This window comes from Boleophthalmus pectinirostris, unplaced genomic scaffold, assembly GCF_026225935.1.
Source record: "Boleophthalmus pectinirostris isolate CB_2022bp ecotype Guang Dong unplaced genomic scaffold, ASM2622593v1 HiC_scaffold_17, whole genome shotgun sequence".
NCBI classification, from domain to species: Eukaryota; Metazoa; Chordata; class Actinopteri; order Gobiiformes; family Gobiidae; genus Boleophthalmus; species Boleophthalmus pectinirostris.
In genome coordinates, this window is record NW_026571115.1 from 16,411,574 (window position 1) to 16,430,115 (window position 18,542).

Genomic DNA, 18,542 nt, shown 5'->3' on the forward strand with positions numbered 1-18,542 from the left:
CAACATTAACTTCAAAGCTTACTAATAGGCACGCACACACTGTATTTCGAATGGGTGGGTAGTTGTTTTTTTTGTGTGAGACGAGAGCTGGATCCCTGGAGTGCATTGCTGTGGACAATGACATGATGATCAGTGGTTTCAGGGGAGAGGGGGATTTGTGCCGGCTCAGTGATTGCTCCTTACAGTAGATAACAAACTGTCCCTGTCGACCAGAGGATGGTGTGGTCTGCCATATAACACCACTCACTATTGTAGACAGGTTTGCTGAAACATATGGTAAATGATAGGGATCCAGCTTTTTCAGTTCCAATACCGATTTCGATATTATTTAAGTAATTGCCTATTCACGATATCAACTGATAACAGTGTAGAGGCTAAAAACAGCATTTATTTTCTTTATATAAAAATAAGACAAAACTAATCCAAATGTGTTATGTAGCTGTTACTTATCTGTCTACTAACTATAGAGCAGCTTTGTATAAATAAAAGTTCAAACATTATGAGATTTTGTAGGCCAATTATAACCAATAAAGCTTATTACATGAATTTATACGCCAAACTAGGGTATCGACTGAACCGATATTTGGAAGCCGATATCTGATCTAGCAAAAATCAGAATCACATCGGTGCCTCCCTAGTAACTGATATGTCAAATACAGCTTCTCCGTGTGATCAGCAAATTGTAAAATGTGAGAAGTGTTGTTTATTGGATGTACTGGGTGTAAAATAAAGTGCAGTTGTGTTTTGTCTGCCTAAGGGTCCCATAGACTACTGTATATTTATCAGTAGTAGTGGGTGGATTATTGTAATATTGTTTCTATCATGAATGGTGTATTGAAGATGTACAAAATTTGAATATCATGTAGATCATTTATAGTAAAAAAGTTGCAAATAGAGCTTCCAAGAACTTCCAAGCAAGGGTACAGATTTCTGCTCTTTTTTGGGTAATTTTACAGTCATACTTAAATCTCAACTATCTTTAAAGCAGGGGTCTCCAACCTGTAGCTCGGGAGCTACCAGTAGATTTCTACCTCCTTCCAAGTAGCTCGCCAAGGAATTTCTGGATTACATGTATTGTCCTGATTATCTAAAATTTGATCAATTAAATGCCTATTATTATTGTAAATCTATCATTATAATGCCTGACTTTGAGCACTCATAAATAAATAATGGTTTATGTTTTATCTAACTGTACCTTGCCATGGCTCTTATGTATACTTTATTTCTTAAGAGTGCTAAAATTTGTAGCTCTCTGGAATTTTCGTTTTGTAAGGGTAGCTTAGCAGAGGAAAAATGTTGGAGACCGCTGCTTTAAAGACTTGTTTTAGTACATTTCTGTTGGATTGACATAATGTTGTATTGTGTTTTTATCATTATGGGGATACTACAAAAATATTTAAATATATCGCCTTCCCCTATTTATCAGTATCAACTAAGTGATTTTGGACACTTATATCTTGTAATTCCATTGCATGTGTACAGAAATGTACATGTGAAAAACAGTACATTATTCAGGATTCCTATGCAAACAAAATATAATATATAATATATAATAATAATATACAAAAGGATGTATGGACTGGAGAAAAGCTATTTCAGTATGGTCAAAAATGTAGTATGGTCAAAAAGTTATTAAAAATGCTATTTTGTAGTCAAGGCAATTTTAGCTTAGAAATGATTCGAACAAGTCCAGAGAAGGTGTATAGGTGTATGAACTTTAAAAACATACATGTACAATTTGTAAGGGCAATAATATGATTTAAAAGAACTAGTGCATAGTATCAATGTCTTGAGCCACTCATTTTAAAGGGCTTTAATTGATTAAAAGATGGAGAAATGTGACTTGTAATACAATGCTTGATTGTCATGACTTCAGAGTTTACTTCAGTTATTAAATTAGCTTGATCCATCTTTCTTACTGTGTGTGGAGTTGGGAATGTGTGGAGCTGGGGGCCAGTTTTGCAGCTTAATTTTCTCTCGTTTTCACACAAAAAGCAACGGTTGATTTGATGTCATTAATATGGCAGGCTTCAAAGAGCTTGGGCTCTCCTCGTCAATGCAGTGATTAGTTTAATTAAACCTATAAGTCTACTCCAGAGTGTTGAGGAGATTTACATTCTGCTCTTCCATTGACCCGCTAAGGCCATTGATTATTCATTACCAGTCAGCACCAGGGAAACACACCCCCACCAACCCCACACCCCCGCCCCATCTCCTCCCCTTGCTCCGGATGCTTCCTCAGCGGTTTTCCCAGAAGTCCGACTCATGTCAGCTCTCCTCTGCCTCACACCCAAGGGAATCTGCCTCCAGTGATCAATCATTCCGAGAGGGCAAATGTTCACTTAGGGACAGGTCCACTGCTCATGATGTAACCAGAGGGAACCCTCGTATCATAAAAAGTGTGACAAACCTAATGTCTATTCTTCAAAAAGGCATAATTTTTACCCTTTGGACAAAATGGCTCGTCTAATCTCAACACCTAGGAAATTAAAGTGTGAACAGTGAAGTTTGAAAATGCATAGTAGCCATTGCACCATAGTAGTAGTACTAGTAGTAGTAGTAGTGGCACAGTTTTAATAAGTAAGTTAGTAGATTTTATTTGTATAGCATTTTTCACAGGTCAAAGGTGGTTTGACATGAATACAATGAAATAGAACCCCACAATTACTCCTTCTCATCTCAAATCGTATGACATTAGGCATCAAGTACAGTGAAGTTTGAAAATTACAACTCAGTGTTTTTTGGAGTCTAGTAGCCATTGGCATTGCCTGCAGCCTCCCAGCTGTGTTTTTGGGGACATCTGTCACTAAAACTGTGCTCTAGTGAATCATCATCACAAATAGGTCTATGAATGTGTACAAAAGTACTTTTTTTACTAAATGCTCTTTGCTCTTGTAATAGTTGTTGGTTTGATCCAAAACTTTTATATAAGATGCAATAATGTTGCCTTCTCCTATTCAGTGGTTCTCAAACTTTTCACTCCAAGAATCTCTTCCCAGTACCACCAAATGTAAACACGGTATAACGCCCAAATTTAAAGGTTCTATATTACACCTAATTTATTCTTGTGTGCCATGTTATAATCTTGCTGTTACCTCCTCAAAAACATATCCCGGAATTGTGTTTTGTTTCATTCACACGTTTGAGTAATCCTGTTATTAATCTGTCACAAGGTGGAACAGGACTTTCAGTTTGAGAGAAAAACTCAGTCCAAATATGCAAGATTTGTGTGTTAAACGGGTGAATGAAACAAAACTCAACGGTGAACGAAACAAAACTCAACTCTAGGTATGTTTTTGATGCGGAAATAGTATTGTAGCATAGATAAAAGAATTGCATAATGTGGGTGCTTTAAATCATCAGTGTTCTCTGTTTTATAGTATTTATACAATATACTAGATATACGTAATATATTGATATTGCCTGGATTGATTCAAGATAAGCCTCTATCTGATGTTCAGGATTTTACAAGCACAAACCAAGCTGACCAGAGGAATTGGCTTTGTAAGACTTAAAGGACTTGAAAAGGAAAACCTATAGTGGTCCATTCTCTCCCCTTCACTAAGTTAATGATTAAGCTGCCCTCTCCGTACGCTCAGCCTCGGTGGAGAATGACAGTTATTTCCTGCCCCCGCTTCCTCCTCTGCCAGGCGAGCACAGATGCTTATTTCCACATGCAATTTCAACCCCCCGCCTAACCCCCCCATAATACACACAACAGCACAAGCCCCCCCCCTCCCTTTTCTTTTCTCCACTTCATCGCCAGCACCAACATGAGCAGCACATCACCAGAGCATTTAACACCTGCCTGATTGCTACACGAGAGGAGGGAGCTCTGAGGGAGACCAGGCAGGCCTATGGGGAATAGAAGATTGGGAAACTGTGCTGTTTTTATAGACTGCCTGTAAATCTCTGGGGCTCTGGTGCTTAACTGAATCGTCTCAAGACTCACACTCTCATCTCTGCGGCCTCCTGATCATTTATGTGTTTATGCATGTTGGCTTCTTCTAAATGGGCAAACGTTCTTTTGGCATGTTTATCTTTCTGCATCTTGTGTCTAGTTTCTGCAGCTAGGTGTGCTTGGGTGATACAGATTTTTTGGGAGTATCTTGATTGATATTTTGCAGCTGATATCGTCACCATTGGGGTGTGAGGCTAACTGAAAGCACTGCTCTGTTTGAAGCTTTGTTGCTCAAGTTAGCCTTTAATCTGATCTTTTTTTTTTAACACAATCTGACAAACTGATTTTAGTTAGGACAAAGTAATACTATAATCATTTGGACAATTTAAGAGCTAGAATTGCCCATCTCTAGTGAACAAAAAGTAAAAGATAGATGCCAACTTGAAAACTTCCATTTCATGACTTTTTGAGCTTTGGAGATGTAGACAGAATAATAATGTGTGAACTAATGTGTGAATGAAACAAAACGAAACTCCAGGTATATTTTTGAGGAGGTAACAACATTCTAATATGACTTAAAGCTCACAATAATCCATTTTCTTTGATGATTTAGACTTGGTTCTAGGTTCCTGGCATTATCATTCTTTTGAAAGCCAGATACTTTCTTATGTGGTATTGCATCTATTGAATCAATGATTTGTATGCATTTATTTAAATATATTCATTTTTCTCCATTAATTACACGCATTAATTGCTTGTCTGCAGCTGTAACTCCATTTTGCGTCTTGATAGCTGCCATCTGTCACATGATAAATTGGACTGTGCTTGAGTTGGGGGTGCGCTCCCAGGGTCAACATGGCCGTAAATGACACATCTCCAGAGGCATGTCCACGGCCGCCCTGCCCTCTCCGCTTGCCTCGTCTTGCCCTCTCTTCTTCTCAGGCGATGAGAAGAAAACAGAGAAGCTCGCTCAAGCTTGAATCTGCTTCATGGTGACGTTTACAGTAGGATGCACTTGAGAATGGAGTGAAGGGAAGAAGGGCAAAGGCAATGCATCTTGTTATAAGCCACAGTAATATACACTGTAAATACTACAGTAAAATTAAAGTAAATCTCCTCCTATCATTCAAGAACAATCATGTCTCTAGTGTGAAATTTGTGAATGCCATATTAAAGCTCCTATATTATGCTAAATTTAATTTTGTGAGCTTTGGCCCATATTATAATGTTGTTACCTCATCAAAAACATACCCAGAGTAGTGTTTTATTTCATTCACACGTTTCAATCCTGGTTTCTTCGTCTGTCTACATCTCCGAAGCTCAGAATGCTCTGTTCCACCTCTTAGCTTTTGTTTAGTAGAGATTGCCAATTCAGGAGCACTGTATTACCACATGACATCAGAAGGTGGAACAGAAAGTTGTCTGTTTGAGAGAAGAAGCCTAAATGTGTAGGGTTGGTGTGTTAAACATGTGTGAATGAAACAAACACAATTCCATGTATGTTTTTGCTGATGACATTATAATGTTGATCAGAAAACAGCATAATATGGGCCCTTTAAGTAAAGCGTATTAAAAATGTCAGTCTGGTTTTAGGGTGACACAGCACCGAGACTGCCCTGGCAAAGATTTTAAATGATTTTAGAATAAATTGCGATTCACAAAAAGTGACCGTGTTGGTTCTACTGGATCTGAGCGCTGCCTTTGATACAGTAGACCACACTATTCTTTTAACTCGCCTAAAACACCTCGGCCTGTCCGGTGCTGTTCACAAATGGTTCACATCCTACCTCACAGACAGAACATTTATGGTGAGTGTAGACACATGCTCCTCCAGGGTCCATAAAATCACATGTGGTGTGCCCCAGGGCTCCATTTTAGGCCCTGTGCTTTTTAACTTGTACATGCTCCCTCTTGGTGGTGTCATCAGGAGACATGGAATCAACTTCCACAGCTATGCAGATGATACGCAGCTTTACATTTCCATCTTTCTTGATGACACCAGACCAATGGATGCTCTTTTTAATTGCATTCTAGAAATCAAATCCTGGATGGCAGAAAACTTTCTCCAGCTTAACCAGGACAAAACTGAGGTTTTAGTCATTGGTCCTAAGGCCCAGACTTTTACCCAAACTACAAGCACAGTCTTTTAACCCTTCTCCTCAAGTGAAAAACCTGGGCGTCATTTTTGACTCTGAGCTGACTTTTATACCACAGATTAAGAACATCACAAAAATTGTTTTTTATCACCTAAAAACATAGCCAGAGTCCGCCCCATTCTCTCTCTGGCCAACACGGAGACGCTGATGCATGCTTTTATCACCAGTCGAATAGACTACTGTAATGCCCTGCTCTCTGGTCTTCCCAAAAAGTGTATTTCAGGTTTGCAATTATTACAAAATTCAACAGCACGTGTCCTGATGAGGACCACATTACACCGGTTTTAAAATCACTGCATTGGCTCCCTGTGAGTTTCAGGATCGATTTTAAAGTTCTTTTACTGGTTTTTAAATGTCTTAATGGTCTTGGGCCTTCTTATCTTTCTGAACTGCTGAGCCTGCTCTCCTCCGACAGCAGGCTCCTGGTCATTCCCAAAGTCAGGACACACACTCACGGAGAGGTGTCTTTTCAGTACTATGGCCCTCATCTATGGAACTGCCTGCCGGAGGAGCTCAGGGCTGCAGAGAACGTTCATGTTTTTAAGAGCAGGCTCAAGACCCACCTTTTTAGCTTAGCTTTTGATTAAATTCTTATACTTTTACCTGTTTCTATTGTACACATTTTATTATATTTATTTATTTTAGGCATATTTTTTAGGATTTCCAGTGTTTCCTCTGTAGGAGCTCTCTGCATCAGGATCGGAGGTCAGCTGTGGCTGCCGGGTTCTGTCACGCGATCTTCTGGTGGAGGGTTGGTGCTTAGGCTTCATCTCTCCCCTGGGCCCTGTGATTGGTTCCTGGTGGCGGTGGACGTCTCTGCTCCTGGTGTAGACGGCTCCTCTGATGGTGCTTTCTCAACTGGTTCACCTGCATTCAGCCTCACATTTTACTATAGGTGATTTTATGTATTTTACCATCTTAGGGCGTGTGTGCGCATGTGTGCGCATGTGTGTGTGTGCGTGTGTGTGTGCGCGCGTGTGTGTGTCTGGGTTGTTTGGTTGTGTGGGGTTGGGGGTGTGGGGGTTGGCTTGGTGAGTGGGTGGATGGAAATGTGGGATTGTTTTTAATCACTGTAAAGCACTTTGCGTTACCTTTTTGTATGAAAAGCGCTTTATAAATAAAGTTTGATTGATTGATTGAAAAATGAATCAATAAGATGTGATACAGGATTAATGCAACTAGATTCTGTATAAGTATACAGGCATGAGCATATTTTATTTATAGAAAGTACAAGTATTTATGGTATCCAGTCTGCCTGTTTACAGTTTGATTATTACATTAATTGTACAGAATATGCATTCAATGGTTTAACAAAGGAATACTGTTGTAGATGTATTTGCTTTGTTCAAAACAGTGAAATATTATACAGTATCATGTACTATATAATGTATGTTTGCACCGGTATGTGTCACACAGTCATATTATCGTATCATAAGCCATGTATTATATATTGCATCGAATCATGAGGGACCCTGTGACTCCAAGACTAACTAAACTAATCTAATAATAATAATGATAATAATAATACATCGGACTTATATAGAGCTTTAATCTCATCTCAATAGTACTCTACCCTGCCTTGGCCTATAATGGCTAAGTTCATAAAATACAGTAAGTGCCAATCTGATGTTTTTCTGTGGGACAGTGTATATTATTATAGATGTCATGTTGGGTTTTTATTTCAGTGATTGACTGAACTGCAGAAAGAGTCAATTTGTCACCAAATTGTATATTGACTTTAGACCATCAGTGTGAGAAAATCAATATTGTTACTTAACTTTTTAGAGTGAACCAATTTAACTAATTTGGGCTTTCAGTTCAGTCATCCTCAGTGTATTTTAGGTCAATAATTCTGTTTACACAACATAACAGCAATTCAACCCCTGAAAATAGGCAAATCTACAGCACTTAATTAAACCACATGAAGCCTGCTATTTTGACAGAACATGGCCACAGTGGAGATAATGTTAATGCATATAATTTATGGGAATAATAAGACATTTCTATTTTAAGAACCATTTACAGTTGGTAATGATGAATTAAATGGGATGACCTTGTGCAGGGCTGGCTCTCATTAAGCCCTTAACATTTGCTCTATATTGTCAGCATATCCGACGTGTGCTTTGTGCCAAGAGAGGAGGGCTTTTAGAACTGCCTCTGTGCGTGTCTCCCTCTGACTCAGTTTTATTTCCTTCCACAAACAATTATAAGCCTGATAAAAATTCAAGTCTGAGTAATGAATCCCACATAGTATTATTAGAACAATATTACAAAGGTGGGTGTATATCATAGGCAACAGAAAACACTTATGTTTGACCAGCTATTGTTGAACACATCAATTAAAGGTTGTGTAGAATATTCAAAGTTTGTCCTTTTAACTGAACATAATTACATTTAATTACATCTCCTTTATGCTAATCCTTAACAGCATGTCTGTAAATGTCACCAAGCAACAAGCAATTAAATGTGATCTTTTATTGCATTAACTCAAAACAAAGTAAGCTCTATTGATAAAAATGTATTTGGCATCTTCCATTTGAGTTAACACAGCCCCAGGCCTCTATAGTGTGCAAGGATTTACTAGAGATTTTGCACCAGATGCCCTTCCAAAGAAATGTATTTATTTACATGGCATCACAACATGGAACTGAGTGTTTTCTGTTTGAGAACAGAGCTCAACCTAATATGCAGGGATTACGTGTTATACATGCGTGAATACAACAAAATACAACTCCAGGTATGTCTTTGATGATTATATAACATTATAACATAGATCCGAATGTAATATAGACTTGTTAAATTGTAAGACAGCACTCATTCACACTGCAATGGTTAACACAATCATTCTTGTCTACCTACAACCAAGATTTTTAATATCAGACTCGACTCTACAAAGTAGTTGTAGAGTTTAGCTGAGGTGAGCTCTGTGTGCTAGTGTTTGTAAGAGTTTGTAAATAAACGAGAAACGAGGAGATAAGAGCCCAGTGCTGCTGTTACTTTGAGGAGTGCTGGTGTTTACTGTTGGTCACATGTTTGACAAAGATTGATCGTGGATGCAGCAAGAGGAGGGCTCACTCTGCAACAGTGATTCCAAAATATTAGACACTGCAGATATATCTTTGGTTGTACAGTTTTAAGTATAATCTTTGTCCCTTTTTCACTGTGCGAACTATGACCCAGGCTTTTGAACTACAACTCACAAGTTTTCTCATGATCAGTAATCTTTTATTGCAGACTGACAAAATCACTCAGTAAGTACTAGGGATGTAATGATATCACCTGGTACAATACAATTACGATATTCATTTCACAATTCGATATAACTGCAGTATTTTTCCTTTTAAAATGCCTTGACTTAAGGCTATATTACTGTCACATTTCCAAGAATTAGGGTAGAAAAATTCTTTATAACAAAAAAATCTCAAAACCATCGATAATTTAGAATAACTTTTAATGTTTAACTTTTCTCTACATGATTATGTAAATAAAATATATTATTATTTTATTATTAACAGTTATTTCTTTATGTTTTCTGCACTGAAATTGAACAAATTTAGCTGCTGCAATAAAACAAAGCATTTATGCGAAGAAGCTTATAATTCGATATATTGTGACAGCCCACGATATTATTGTGAGGCACGATATTTCAGTTATTGTTACATCCCTAGTAAACACACGGCTTTAGTTGCTTCATCTGATGTGATCACCATTACGATAATTAGTCTCTTTAGATCAATATAATAAAGATCTATCCACCTAATTTCGACGACTGGCACAAAAGGGCTTTATGTTGTAGCCCTAGTCCTCTTCTCTGCACCCCCACAAACACCACTTACATTCACTGTGGTCAAATCTGCGCTCTGAGGATTACAGAAGATTATCCTGCCCACTGGCTCCACCACCCAACCCAGACCATCTCAGCTCCACACTGCACACACTGACTCACTGCTTTGGGGACAGGGGCCTTTCAAGACGAAGCACACGTACCTGGTAAATCCAACAGAGGAGATTTATTTGAAGGACCACACTAGACGGGATAATCAGCATTTTATTTCACTAAGCGACAAGCTCCATATTGTAAAAAAGAACAGCGCCAGCATCAGCTAGGCCTTAATCTATTAATGCACTGTACGGAAAGTAAACGGATTTAGTTGAAGCACAAAGTAGAGCTGCAGGATAAATCAAATCGAAATCGAAATTTGAATGGATGCATGTAAACCGCTGTAGTAGTCAGTATTTAGGTAATTATATAATGTCATATATATGCAGGGTGCTAGACAGAGGGGATAAAGGGGTCTGTTGTCCCGTGCCCCAGGATTTTAGGGACCTAGAACTGGACCATCTTCCTAGTAATTTATATTAGCGGGGGGCTCCAAATTTCTGTTAACAAGCCTCTATATGCAACAGAAATTACATGTTTCCATTGTTGAATCTTACCAGATATAAAACCTGCAATTAGTGTAGCCCAGTGGCTTTCAGATTTTTCACACCAAGTTCCACCTTGTTAAATATTTGGCTTCCAAGTACCACCGGGGCACATTTGGCACTAAAATTGCTCTAAAACACAGCAAAAAAGGCCCCACAAAAACTGAATCTTTCTTAAATTGGATATAAAAATCAACAATACACTTTACATATTATTATATACGCATTAAATTCATGTAATAAAATAAATTAAAGTCTAAAACTAGCAGATGACCCTGAATAACTATTTTAATATTCATACTCATTCATGCTCTCTCTCAAGTATTTATTCCAATGTGAATAGAAGTTTGATGAAAAAATATTTAGCAAATCAAATCAAAAATTTTAATCAAACTATTTTGAAAATCAGCTCCACCACTGGGCTTTCGGCGTAGGCTTCCCTAGTGGTTCGCTGGGACTGGTGGTAAAATGGAGATTGTGTTTTCTTTTAAAGCCACTAGAGGCGTCAGTCAGTTCAGATGAGCATCAACACAACAGCAGCTTACTCAGAAGTGTCTCCTCAGGTAAAGTCAGGGACCCATGGCAGGTTCAGAGCCTTTCAGCTATTCAGAAGTAAAAACCCCAGGGACAGGTCTAAGATGTGTAACGCTGCTGGGATCGTAGTTTTACACTCTAAAAAAATGAAACGTTGGCTTTAAATTTAAACTATGTAGTGTTTCAAGTTGAGAGTTCACTGCTTGTGTCCATGGAGGTGTCATAGCTTTGTTTAAAATGTTCCACAGTATGGCATTTTAAAGTGTACTGTGTAACTTTTCAATCCACCATGAACTTATATTATTGCATGTTGTATGTATGTTCAATTACTGGTGTTTTACTGCTCAAAAATACAATGAAAACATAAATTTCTACAGTGAGTGAGCTCACCTCTCCACAGATCTGACCTGTACCTTGGCCTGGAAGCATTGTGGGCATGTCTCTATAGATATAGATCAATTTAATGCCATACTGTGGGACAAAGCAATAAAATTTCCATGAAGACAAGCACGTGACGAATCCTCCACCTAAAAGTTACACAGTGGATCTTTAATTTATCTGTCTTCATTGAGACAAGCCGCTCATAGTCAGAATGCGTGTTTCTCAAAGTATTTTTCAGTCTTAAGAACACTTTTAAGTTAATAAATGTAAGATAAGTATAATGCCATACTATGGAACATTCTTAGCACTCATCCCCATAGAGACAAGCAGTCGATTTCATTAATATGTGTAAAACAAAACACTTACTGGGATTTTAAGTTAATCTTTCTAAAATGTTTATGCCCAATTAATTCAAAATATTTTAATGGAAAAACAGAATACATTTATTCCTAGTCAGTGTTACCTTTTTAGTGCTCCTCCTTATTAGCATAAGGTTTTATAATCCTTGAATTGAAAAGAAGGCGGACATTTAGCAACCTATTGTTATGCTAAGAGTGTACATTTCTCTTTGTGTGATATTTTTCCATGAACATAATTCACAATAACTTATGTATATTAATTCAAGTTTGTTTACTTATTCTCGTCGGGGTAAGTTGGTGAATGAAGCCTTTCCCAGTGACTAAAAGCCTAAAGCATTTGTCTGAATACACCCAGGACTGACAGGGACCCAAACAATCCCAGACAATTTTTCACTCTTAAAAACAACACTAGAAATATTTGCACTAACTAGATAACTCATTTGTCAAAAGGATTTTATCTGGCAGAAGTTATCAGTATTCTGGCAATGATACATACCAACATCGCCCAGTGCAATTAAAGGTCTGTCATTTGATTACGTTTCTTAAGTGGTTTCAATTAAGTCGGAAAAGACATAGCTAAGGTCAAATTAGACCAAAAGTTCTTCTGTGGAAAAGGACATGATTTGACTGCACTGGCTTTGGTTTAGTTGTAATGGCAGGTAAATGATTGTTAATGATGTTATATTATGATTTATTTTCTAGTAAGTTCTAGTCAGTTAAATTTATTTTTGTAAAGGCCAAAATTATAACAGCAGTCATCTCACCTTGCTTGAAAAGTGACACTGAAACAGTCATTGGTGAATAACAGACAAGCACATCAACCTGTAACCTTTATATTCCCAAGAAAACAATTATTAATAGTAGTATTTAGTTTCGTTATAGTATTTACAAATGTATTAAATTATACTTTAGATTCTTATGCACAGACTTCGTTTTGTTTCATACCTTGACAGTTTCAGCTGCACTCTGCCCCCTTCCTCAGAAATGCTCTGAGTAAGAAGACAGTGCCAAAATCTGTTTAAATCAGCTGACCAGACCCGTCACAGCAACACTGCAGATTGCAGCTGAAACTGTCAAGGTATGAAAAAATAGAGATCTGTGCATAGGAATCTAAAGTAACTGAAGACTGGATGAATTTAATCATACAAGTCTATGAAAGTTTCTTTCTGGGTTAATCATTATTTAGACCCATCCAATCCATGGTTGAGTCAGATTTTTTTTTATTATTATTATTTTAGATATGATATAGTCCAGGTTTAAATCTGGTGGTACTGGGAAAGTCAAATATTATCTTGCATGTTTCTTGGTCCACTGGTCTATGACATAGTTTTACATTTTAATCACAATATTGATCTTAAATGACTTAATAATAGTAACAAATGTATACCTGTTCAATAAGGATTAGTCAAACATACAGGAATTACTCAAAATATAACTTGGTGGAAACCATTATAGTAAGTTCTTAAAGGTGCATTGTGTAACTTTTCTGTTGGAGGGTCCGTCAAATGCTTTCCATCATGGAGGTGTTATTGCTTTGTCTGGAATGTTTCACAGTGTGGTATTAATCCTGATTCATCAGTCGGTTTCACTGTGTGGAAATCGTCGAACCTCGCAGCATTAGAATTCGTTCACTCGACGGTAGGCGGGTACTTTTTTATTTAACCAATCACTGCTATTTGGTCATGACGTATGTAATGTGCGGCTGACGGGGCTAACTGGTATATTCAGCTTTTCCCAAATCCCGTAGGAAGAAGGGCAATAACATCTTTCGCCTTGATAAAATTCACCAAACATTTTCTTTGTTCCAACTTTAAATCCTCGATCTCGGGAATCGTTGCCAACGCAGAATGAATGGCTCTTGCTGATTGGCCGGTGCCTAGACTTGCACTTCCGGGTTTCTTGCAAACCGTCTAGTGCAGACATGTCAAACTCAGATCCGAGGGCCAAATCTGGCTCACGATATAATTATATTTGGCCTGCGAGAGCATATCAAATATGTATTAGAGCTGGCCCGCCGATTACAGATAGGCTATAGAGACATTATTTATTTAAAAGTTTGTTCTTCTTAAAATGCTTGTTCTGGATTCAATGTTTAAGCAAAACTATTACTGAATATTTATTTTAATAAGAAAAGGTTTAAACATTATTTATCTGGAAAGAAGAGAAAACATGCAGATATTGTTGAAATTTTTAAATAAATATTTAGTTTGGCCCACAACTTATTTCTGAGTTTTTAATTTCAGCCTTCTGTGAATTTGTGTTTAACACACCTGGTCTAGTGTATTCCGATTCCTGACCTAGTCGCTGGAGAGAAATGAAATTGAGCAGAAGTACTAGGTGGCGCCAGCCTGACTAATTAAACCTTACCATGGAGCCCAAACCAGTTTTTCTAAGTGTCTCTGAGCAATAAAAACACCTGTAACTGAATAAATGTAAGGTAGAGCTGTTTAATGTCATACTGTGGAACATTCTAAGTAGAGCAAAGACATATCCATAGAAACAAGCAAGTGAAGGGCTCCCAACGGAAAAGTTACACAGTGCGCCTTCAAAAGTAAATTATTTTCACTGAAGACTTCAAATATGGGGTGTCGGGAGGGGCTTGTTGTCATGGCACTCAATTTCAGACAGGAACATTCTAATGATTTGTCCTAAAATTCGAGCAGTTTTTTGATCTTCACAGAAAATCCAATTACGCACACAAATCAACCTGACAGGCAGCCAAAATCCATTTTAAGAGCAATCATGAATCATACAAATTAGGGAATATCACTCGTTATCCTGGCACATTAGTTTGCATAATAAAACAGTTATTATTAGTTATTAATGATACTGGCAGCACCTTTAAATGGCAGAGCAACGAATGTGGATAGACAGCTGTGAGTAAGACCCCCGCTGCTGTATTTGTGCTGTCCCGCTGTGGCAGAGATAATTGCCTTGAGTAGCATCTCCGTAGCCCCCTTCTCTCGGGACTGGATGACCCCTCACAACCACTGACCACAAACGCCCTCAAGGTCACGAGACAGAAGCTATCCACACCAGCTCCACCGAGTCGGGGTCACTCTCACTCAATGTCAACTGTCTCAACATATCTGGTTGTTGTTTTCTTGAAGCCCTAAAGGTTATGTGCTGCTGCTGTGTGGGTGAGCCTGTTAGCAAGATATGTGTTAAATAAACAAGGGTTGGATCTCAGGGAATAATCTCAAAATCTTAATTATAGATCAAGGAAAGTTTTGAAAATGGGGTTCAGTATATTTTTACAACTGGCGTTAAAAGAAGGAGAGGTCAGATGCAGTGCACAGATTTCTGTAGTGTCCATAGTGTTCTGTATTACACAAATCTGACTCTTTTAGGCATGTTTTAATGCTGTTACCTAATCAAAAACATACCTGGAGTTGTGTTTTGTTTCATCTGTATATGTTTGAGTTATCCTTTATTATTAGTCTGTCTACATCTCAAAAGCTCAAAATGCTCTGTTCTACCTTGCGATGTCATGTAATAATAGTTCCAGTTAGCAGCTCCCTTTTACCTTTAGTTCAGTAGAGATTGACTATTCTAGGGCTGAAATTATCCAAATGATTCTAATGAAGGTAGATAAAAAAACAGCAGAGCACTTTATGTATCACCACACATGTATCACTAGGTGGAGTGTTTTGTGAGTGAGAGAAGAAGACAAATGTCTTGAATTGCAAGAATTAGTACCATGTGCTTTATGTATACATTTCTAATTTAAATGTATTGAAATGTATGCATTTATCCTACTATATAAAAATAATGTATTCCACATATTCCACTTCAGACCTTGCATGTACAGTAAAATATAGTTGCATGCAAATCTGGTCTGGCACATTTGTACAGTGCAACCACGAAGTCTGTTTCTCCACTAATATGTATTATGAAGAAAAAAGAACTTAAATAATACCAAGAGGCTGGAGAAATGAAATACTGGTTTTTAAAAAGATGATGTTATGATTATAGGTCTGCTTTTGAGCTCTCTAAAATGCATTGCCCTTGCATATATTTATTACATTTTCCACTAGCCAGTGTGGTGTTTAATACGGCATTGGAAGAAAGCTGATTTATCCCACAAAGCAAAAGCTGTAACTGAGGATTTCACAAGTCAGCGAGAAGTACAAATATGAGAAAAAGCCTAAACAATGAAAACTAATACAAAGTCAACTACATGGTATTAAAGACAAAAGAGAAGCAGCTTGTGTGAAATTCTTTTATGTAGCATCTGCAGTACTTTGTCATATTTCTTTGCTGTGCGTCTGTGGTTGGAGGCTCACTCTGGTGCATACAGAGGAGGCAAGGGACTGGGGCACCTGATCTACCCCTCCTGCTTGGCACAACTCCTCTTCATCCCTTTCTGTCGCCTATGGATCCTCTTACTCTTTTATATGTAAATCCCTATTAGGGTCCCAGAGGCAGATAGCAGTTAAGCCAGTCCCAAATATCACAGGGAAAACAGGTAATATTTTGAGGCAAAAAATATTTTAGGTGTAAATTGAATTATTTATAAAGATTAAGAGAAAGGTAAAAGATTTATTTTTACAGACATGTAGGGAAATTTGTCCTTATCATTTGACCCACACCTCAGGAGTAGTGGGTGACCATAGTGCAAGATCTGAGCTGGCGATTTTGTAAGGGCCCTATGTTACACAAAATTGACTATTTTTGTTGAGCTTTCATCACGTTAGAAAGTTGTTTTTTTCAACAGAAACATACCGGAGCAGTAGTTTTCAAGTTAACTGCTACCTTTAACCTTTTGTTCCGTAGAGACTGACAATTCCAGGGCTAAAATTCCCCAAATGATTCAATTGAAGGTGTATGGAGTTTAAAAACACACAGAGGCACTTTTACCGCATGACATCTATTTGAGAGAAGAACTCAACCTAAGCATGCAGGGTTTGTGTTAAACGTGTGAATGTTCCAAAACACAACTCCAGGTATGATTGTGTTGAGGAAACTACATTATAACAGAAGCTATTTTGTGTTGAAATGTCTATTGATGTATCAAAATTAGCATTAAGCATTTTCCTTACTATAGAAATAAAAATTTTGTAGTATCGTCACGACACTAACCCCTTTCAATCTAATCTTCTTACAGTATGCTGTAATAAATCAGACTTTGTTACTTTGGCTATGTTATATAGCTTTAATTTTATAGTTTTAATCTCCTGGAACAGTCCTCTAAAGGATGCAATAGCTGCTGCCAGAATTCTTTCACCCTATTTCACCACTAGCGTGTGTTATATAGAGGAGCAGTGGTGGAGCAAAGGTAACCCGCAAATTTAAGCTTGATTTGACACAGTGTGCTAGGTAGTAATTTAGTGTGCATGACAAATTGGTCGGGTTTTCATTATAAAAGCAACCAAGAGGCAGAACTGGTTGTGGAGGGTGGATCAATGTTCTCTATAGGTAACACATTTTATTGCAACAGAAGTTAATATCACTTAGACTAAATACATTGCCAAAAGGGGAAGCGTCCTTAGAATTGACAGATGAAACATGTGACCAATAGGTTTTCCTTCCATCTTGTATCCTGACAAATTAGGAGTTGCGAAGTCGGCAGGGTGGCTGTCTTCTCCGAGTGGGGAGAGCCACTGCGATATTGATTTGCTTTTGATGTTTAATGGAGTTTCGTGGAGAGGAGGCGTAAAAGAGGAAGAACCAAAAAGTGTGTGGTGGTGGTGGGTCAGCGAGATAAAAGCATTTTCTAACTAGTTTTCCACTTGATGAACTGGATCTTAACTGAATAAACCAGAAGTTCCCGAAAGCGCTTTTTACCAATTACTGTAGATGACAGCATGAATAAAAGGGGGAAGGCTGCAAATGCAATGAAACTGGACTGTGTCTGTACATACAATAATGCCAAATCCATATAAGCCTCCATCCTCTCCTCGAGCCGAAGACCCCCCCAACACCCCCAACCAGCCCACACAAGGCGCGGTATTTTTAGCCTATCTCCGAGATGAGTGCCCCCTCCCTCCTTCTACTGTGAGCATGGCTATGGGCTTCTTTTATTTTAATCCAGACTGGAGAGGAAACATAGGAAAAAAAAATCTGAAGGAAAAAAAACCTAGTGAGTCATCCATGCTACCTTTGTGTCATCTTTCTCTCATGCACCTCTCCATCTGTCTGTGCTCTCCACGCTCCAAGCAAATATGTCTGTTTGAATTCAAATCGCATAGAGATGTTAGGAATGCGATGAGAGGTGTTTAAAAATTCATATTTAAATTGACAAAAAATGTAATTGTGGTAAAAATTTAAAACAGTAGCAAAGTAAACCTTGTATAAATTCTCATCTGATTATAGCTAGTTATTAGAAATGTAATAATAACCGAAATATCGTGATATCGTATCATCAAAGTTCTCACAGTAATATCATGGACCATCACAATATATCGAATTACATGTCTTTTTGCTTAAATTCAGAGTTATGGTGCAGCAATACCTAAAAAAAAAGACAGCGGGATCTACATAGACCATGATCTTTTGCTCCATTTCAGTGTAGACTACATGAAGAAATAACAGTTCAAAGCACTTTTAAGTCTTAGTTCTTTGGATTAAATCTTGTCAAGGCATTTTAAGAGGAAAAAGTAGCATACTAACTGTTTTTTTTTCGCAGCCTTCACAAATATCACAATAAATATCGTACCATGAGATGTACATCATGAAAATATTGAGAGATTTGAATATTGTTACATCCCTAATCGTGAGCCTCCAAACCATATCTTGAGCTTTTCCACGATACCGCAGTAAATATTGTACCATGAGGTTCATACC